Genomic DNA, 7,701 nt, shown 5'->3' with positions numbered 1-7,701 from the left:
CCTGCAGCAGGGGAGGATGGCCACTTGGCAGCCTGGCTGGGTCTCTTCCTTTCAGATGGAGATGCTGAGTCCCCTGGGTACTCACCTTGTACTCCATAGAAAAGCACAGGCAGGGGGGAAGAAGGGGTGTGAGCTATGTGGTTGTTCGAAGAAACAAAGAGACCCACATTGTTCTGACTTCCTCATCAGGTCAAAAAGGTGCCGGCTGAGAAACCTTACCCACGCACCACCTGGAAAGCTGGCTGATCCTTGACCGAAAAGGAAATGCTTTCTCTAAGTATCCCATGTAACAATGCTGTAAATGACTTGCAAAGGGCACCTGCCATTCACCTCCATTTTTAAACATTCCATTATCATAATAAAGTCTTTTTAAAAAACTCCTCAAACTTGTAACTCCACTCCAACTAGCTCTCCCCTGGGATTCAGAGAGATGAGCTGTCAGCTGTGTGACAGGAGTACAGCCAGGGGTCCACCTGGACCCTTTGTTTCCTTTGCCACTTCTGTCAGTGTAAGAAGAGCACACAGCAGATGGATGCAATTTCCGTTAGAGGCACCTGCTGATGAGGTGTGGGTCCTTGTTTGTGAATCCCCATTTCATGTTCCTGACACTGATCAACGATCTCCTTGTCTTGAAACAGGGATCAGTTTGCAATAGCTCCAAATAAGGGTGGTGTTTCTAGGACCCAGGAGCCACCTCCTTCTTCCACCATGAACACATTTGCAAATTACCACTATGATGATAAGGTCCTCTTTCTAGAGAAGCCACAATCCCCTGGGCGCTTCGGTCTCCTCATGTTCCCACTGAGGTACCTAAGATGCCTTTTGCTTTGAGATTCCTACTAACCATAAGGGCGGAACAGGTGAGCAGAGAAGCCCTCACTAGTGCTCAGCCAGTGTACAGGTCTCAGGTGGGAGGAATGCCAGCTCTCCAGGAGAAAACCTAGGCGGGGACCGAGGGAAGTGGAGGAAACGGAGACAGAGCCTGAAACTCACACCATCTCTTCTCTAGCAGGTTTCATGAACCGACTCTTGTTAAGGGTGGTGTAAGCAGGGCTGCAATACCAAGTGGGAGCCTCTTTGTGATGTCAGGAGAGTTGCTTCTGCTTAGAGGTGATTGGGTTTCAGGGAAGGTAGGGAAGGAGAGCATTCTGACTATGATGTCAAGAACTGTGCTGAACACTTTCCACTTGTTTCATTCAACCTTCCTAACAACTCTGAGAAGTTGGCATTGTCATTTCTGGTTTACAGATAAGAAAATGAAAGTTCAGCCTTGGCCAGTGTGGCTCAATTGGTTGGAGTATTGTTCTGTAAATCTAAATGTCATGGGTTCAATTCCCAGTCAGGGCATATGCCTAGGTCGAAAGTTCGATCCCCAATTGGGGCGAATATGAGAAGCAACAGATTGGTGGTGTTTCTCTCTAACATTAATGTTTCTCTCCATCTCTCTCTCCTTCCTTTCTCTTTTCTCTAAAAAAAAAAATCAATAAGCATGTTGGGTGAGGATTTGGAAAAAAGAAAATAGAAGTTCAGAGAGGCTAGGTAACTTCCTTGAGGGTAGGTTGATTGGAGATTAGTTGTAGCACTAGAGTATAGCTTTGAACTCAAGTTCCAAAGAATATTTTATACGCAGTCCATTAAATCAGTTCTCACACTTTGCACTGTAGTCCTTCTAAGGACAGATGGGCGAATTTGAACCCTGGTGCTGACGGCAGTTGGGAGTGGGGGTGGTGTCGCAGCATGTAGTTGTGTGACGCAAGGGCTAATTTTTATGGTCTTCTTTTACCTTTAAAAAATGAATGACAATGCTGCGATTAACCTCATACTGTATTTGTTTAATTTAATATAAAAATGTAATTTCTCTTAAAACCCTTTGAGTATAATTGTCCAGAAGAAAAGACATGTTTGGGCTACAGCTTTGACTGTTTCGTGTGTACAAATGGCTGTTAAGAATGAATGCAGGGAACAGGTGTCTGGTTTGAGAAATACCAAGCCACCTAGTGCAGCTCACTTATTGGATGTGACCGTCACAGATGACCTGGACTGGATGTGTTCTCAAGGGGATATGTGCTTTCACCATGAGGTTGGACCAGCGGAGGCTGAACAACTGACAATTTTCTATAGGACTAATAACATAATAATTAAGGGTCAGGTAAGAGAGTCAGCCAAGCCTGAGATTTGAATTTGGACTCCAACAGCAGCCAGCTGGGTGACTGGAGGCAAGTTACTTAACTACTCTTAAGCCTCAGTTCCTAATATGTAAAAAATTTTACATGTATTAGAATGTAGAGAAGAGAGGTATAGAGTAGATTCCAGAGCTTCCATAGCTTATTTGTACTTTTAAGTAGGAGATCCATTAAACCTCAATCTTCAGCCAACTGTCTTATTAATTTATAAACTGCTCTCACTGAGGTATGTATTTACTGGGGGAGAAGAAACCAGAACATTAATTCATAGTTTTTTTAAAGCAAATTACTATATTTTTATGTCAAGATGGATAAAAAGTGTAAAAGTGGTTTCTAATGAAGTCAGATATTTAAGTGATGAATGATTAATGTGTTTTGCAGAGACAAAATAAACCAATAAATAATAAAATTAAGTTAATGAGACCTACCTCATAAAGGGTTGATTAAATTAGATAGTGTGCAGAAAGCACTTAGCTTAGAGACTGGCACACATCGAATATTTATAAATGATGGTTATTCCCGAGGGCAGAGGGACCTGTGAAAATGGGCCCTCCAGCATCTTCCTTACACCTCCCTTTGCTGAATTCACCTCTCTTCCTGCTCCTGCTCACAAATGATGATGGACTAAGGATGATCCATTTCCTCTGGAGCAAATAAAAAATATTTTGGCTTCCCATTAATGCATTTCCTCCTCCCTCCTCCCTCTGAGCTGTATATGCTGGGTAAGTGTCTAGTTCTGGCTGAGTGAAAGGTGTTCATCAGGGTTTGCTCCTTGGTACTATGCAGCAACACATACAACTGCCTGACCTCCTTATATGTCTTGCAAATAATTAGAAAAAATGATAAAGCATGATAAGGGAATCAGGATTTTATACAGAGAAAGAGAAAGGCCAATAAGAAAGTATGCTCTTTAAATAAATAAGTCGGATATTGTAACTACATTTCTAGCCTAAGTGGCCATTTGCAAGACACAGAAATTTAGTCTGGAATGGCCTGTCTTCTAGTGTTAGTAGTACCAAAATCTGTCCATTGTATCTGTTGCCGCTTCCACAACTGCGTCATACCGTTAGCCAAGATTATTGGCAGCCTTCCTACCCTGGGTGGCATCAGAACAGTCTCTGAATGTTTTTGTGCCTTCTATCTTTATCATCATTATTATTCTTGTTATCAAAAACCAACTTTGCTTTCTGTTTGAAAGAGCACTGAAGTAGAAAAGTTTGTGGTCAGATCCTTGCCTCAAATATATGCATTTGCAACATAAAGATCACAGCAAGAGGTAGGCAACTGAATAAAACATATTCCAGATAAGCAGTGTTGCAATGACTTTCCGTAAGGAACTGTTCCAGCAATGAGGCCCTTGGTGGGAAATAGGTAAGCCAGTGTGGGTTACTGTCAGTAGTCTTTTGTTTTTGCTGACTAATTTGATTCCCACAATTACCATCTCCATGTAGCAAAAGGGGTCAAAAAACACCTTTGTGAAGGAAGTTCATAAAGGGAGTCATTGTAGGAGGGATAGAAATGTCAGTGAGTGGAGCCCCTTATCTTGGATAGTGGAATATTTCCTCTCGGTGGAAATCAGCTGTTCTGCCAAGAGAACCTGAGGGAGTGATTGGGAGGTTTTTACATGTTATGTAAGCAAGTTTATTTTGGGAGCTCGGGGTATGTTGTGCTGCTGCCTTTAACCACATCTGCTCTATTTCCATAATGACCACTTCATTCCTGGGCTGTGTGGAACATGGCCTACATCAGCGCCGGGTCATTAGGAGGTGGGGAGGCTCTAAGCTTAGTGAGATGCTCTGATGACGCTTGTTGAACTCTGCCCAGAAAAATGCACATTCATTTGGAAATTTAAAGACACAGTTAAAGCAATCTATTTATTGCATTTGGATTCCTATTCACAAATGTGTTCTACCGCCCCTCAGGCTTTGCTCTCTCACTTTTCCACTTTATTCAGTTAAAATAAGTATTGCCCAACCTTTCTTAATGAATTCATAATGTGAATTCTGCATGCTTCAAACTTAAAACCCTAAGCAGTTATGGCTTTTTGTCCTTGGGAAGTTCACACATTTCCTAGGATTTTTCTCAGCTCTGATTGTGCGTAGTTCACCCTCCTTCATCCTGCTCTGCTGCCTACACGGTTCTGAGCATACTCCTTCTGTCTTCACAAAACTGGTGCTTGGTCTGCTCTCTCAATTTTTGTCTTTCTTTCAATTGTCTTGACAACTGTTAAAGTATAATTTTCAAAAAGGTGGAAATCACCATTCTCGGGCACACATAAAACTAACATCTAACAATGATTCTATTTAACTCAGCAATTAATGGAGGAGCAGGTAAGATGTTAAAACCAGTTCAAAAAGCACTTGAAATGTTACCTATAGAGTCAATTTAACAAAGAAATATTAGGATAAGATTTTGGGGTCAGATACAATATCCGATGGGTCCATAAACCTTGTTCATGTTGGTAATCTGTTTACTCCAGATATCAATTATTTGCATCTTTACTGGATAAAAATCTAGAAAGAGAACCTTATCATCTTAGCAGTAATTTGTAAATGTGTTCAACTTGGGAGAAAGAGGTAGCTCCTGGGTCCTAGCAACCTCCCTTATTTGGAGCTATTGCAAACTGATTCAGGGCAAGGCATCCATTTGACCAGTGTCAGAAATATAAAATGGGGAGACCCACACCTCATGTTAACAGGACTTTAAATTAGTTTAAAAAGGGGGGAGTACAGCTCAGCATGCTACTGAAAGTGTACTCAGTAGTATCTTTTCCAAGCAATGAATAATTTTTCAAACATAATCTTGAATCTCTCAAAATAATCCCCACACATTATTTTTTATTACTGAATTCCTCTTCTCTAGCCATGTCTTCCCTGTGTCTCTTATCCCTTTCACAACCAAAGTACTTGAAAAAGTTGTCTGGCTTCATTGGTTCTACTTCCTTCCTTTCCATTTACTTCAATCTACTCCAATATAAATTCTGGCCACATCACTTTTCTTTTCTTTTTCGTTCTTTTTTTTTTTCTGGTTACCAGTGGATACTTATTTCTAGAGTCAAAGAATGTTTTTTATTCCTTATCTGACTGGATCTGTCAGCAGCTTATGAACTTTGGACAACACACTCCTCGATATTTTTTCTCACATTGGTTCCTGGGACCTAAGCTTTCATGGCTCTTCCACATGGGGTGCTTCTTTTCAGTATCCTTTGCATACTGACTTCCAACTAACCTGCCATTAAATGTTGGAATTTCTCTAGGTTGGTACCAGGCCCTGCACTATAATACTTTCTTCTTCTCAGATATCATCCAAGCTAATAATTTTGGTTATCTCTATTTTCAAATGAAGCACAAATTTGTATATCCAGGCTAGATACTTTAGCTCATATATCCATCTGCCTGATTGACATTCTCTCTCCAATTCTCAGGGACAACTCAAGTTCAATAGCTATAAACCTGGACTTACAAAGTCCACCTCCAACACTCCTGATTAAAGTTAGTCTTCTTTCAAAGTTCCACATCTCAGTGAATGGCAACACAACCCATTCAGTTATGCAAACGAGAACCTAGGAAGCAACCTGGACACGTCACTCTCATCAAGGCCTGGCACCTTCAGACCCAGGGTAGATGTCTGTCTCCATGCAGAGAAGCCTGCCAGATTCAATGAAATGGCCTTTAGAATTTAGAACAAGCCACCAAAAAGGTACTAAATTATTAGATATGCCAACTATGCCTGAGAAATGTCAGGTAATTTAGATTCTACTGATAAACTCTGGAATATATACCACAAATCCAAAAGAATAGATATGGGAGCCCAGGTTTCAAGGAAGGACCAAGCGTGCTGGCCTAAAGGAGGCTGGAGGTAGGCACGGTGGACACATTGTTGGCTGGGTTGAGTTAGTATTGGAGAGAATAAGCAGGATCATTTTTTAAAAAGAACTGAAGAAGTCTTGAAGGAGAGTTCATTTATTTTTTACTATTTCCTACTTCTTTTTTTAATGACATTTACTTTTCTATAATGATCACAAAAATATTAATTGTAAACTGTCTTGAAAGCATAGAAAAAGATAAAGAACAGAATGCATAGCATCCTTAAATATATCACCCAAATGAAACCATTGTTGAGTTTTTGTTGTATTATTTAAAATTTCTCCATACTTGCATAAAATTGCATATAACTGATATGCATGCATACATGTTTTATTAAAAGATGATTCAAGCTCTGTGTAATGCTGCACAATGAGTTCTACTATCAAAGATAAAATATCCTAACTTCTAGAATTCATTAACTTTCTTAGAGATTTACCCTGCTAAGTAATAGGTATCAATGCCAACTTACACATACTGCATTATCCGTCATCTTTCAATATTTCTCTTCCTGCTTGCTAATTTCCTGCCCTCCTTTGTCACTGGGTTCCAGTCAAGAACCACACTCAGCACCCAAGGCATTGGCAAGAATAACAAAGTCCTGCCCAGGAGGAGCTTACAGTCAAAGAGATAGATACTCACAAGAGGGTCAGAGGTAGACTGGAGGCACAACAGCCACAATCAAATGTATTTTCTTATTTTATGTATTCTTTTCCCTGATCCATTTAATTGTTTTTATTTATGGTGGAGCTAGAAGATGAGATTATAGCAGAAGGAATGGTGAAGGTTGGAGATCGTACAGGTATGGTTGTGGGTGTGGAGGTGCTAGATGAACAGGAAACACATTAAAAAATTCTACCTCCCTGGGAAATTTCATTAAACAAATGGGCACACCACACACAACATCAAATAATCAAGATTATGATGTAGTGAAAACTTGGTTTCAAACTGAGGAATTATGAGTTCAGGAATCTTACGCCCTCTAGTATTTTTGTACTTGTTTTCTCTTGTGTTGACTTTCTGATTACTAATAGAAATCATAGGTCTGCTTAAATATAGTTTAAATTTAAAATAATTAAAAAATAATAATAGAATAAATATAACCCCCAGAGTTATTTAATGAAATAATCATTTATATGTTTATTTCTGCCCATGTGGGAAAATGTGTTAGAAAGAAACTCTTATACTTATGGATTATTGGCATTGCTATAATTATATAGTATTATAACAGGATCATAGTGATTGCTAATACTTCAGAGTTTATAAACACTTCCAACTCCTTGTTGCTATTAATGAAACCATGTGGTCATATACAAAAAAAAAAGCACAATCCAGGAGTGACAATATCAAATTAAGTATTTAAATTTTCCCCAAGGAAATATAGCTGATTTCTCGAACGTGGGATAGCTATCCTTTGGCAGAAGGCTAAAGAGGAAAAAGCTGAGGCATCCGTCACCTGTAATTACTGCTAGGAAGCCACCCACGTGCCCAGAGATTTACTTTGCTTCTTACATGTGCATCCAGGATGACCATACTTTGCCTTTGACAAATGTGGCAACAACTTACAAAGTATACACCAAATCCTTTTCCTCTTTCTCCTGGGCATGTAGTGAGACCACACATCCCAGCCTTCCTTGTACCTATGAGTGAACCTG

This window comes from Artibeus jamaicensis, unplaced genomic scaffold (assembly GCF_021234435.1).
Source record: "Artibeus jamaicensis isolate MK-2021 breed Jamaican fruit bat unplaced genomic scaffold, CSHL_Jam_final scaffold_369, whole genome shotgun sequence".
NCBI lineage: Eukaryota > Metazoa > Chordata > Mammalia > Chiroptera > Phyllostomidae > Artibeus > Artibeus jamaicensis.
Note: the sequence above shows the minus strand (reverse complement) of the source record.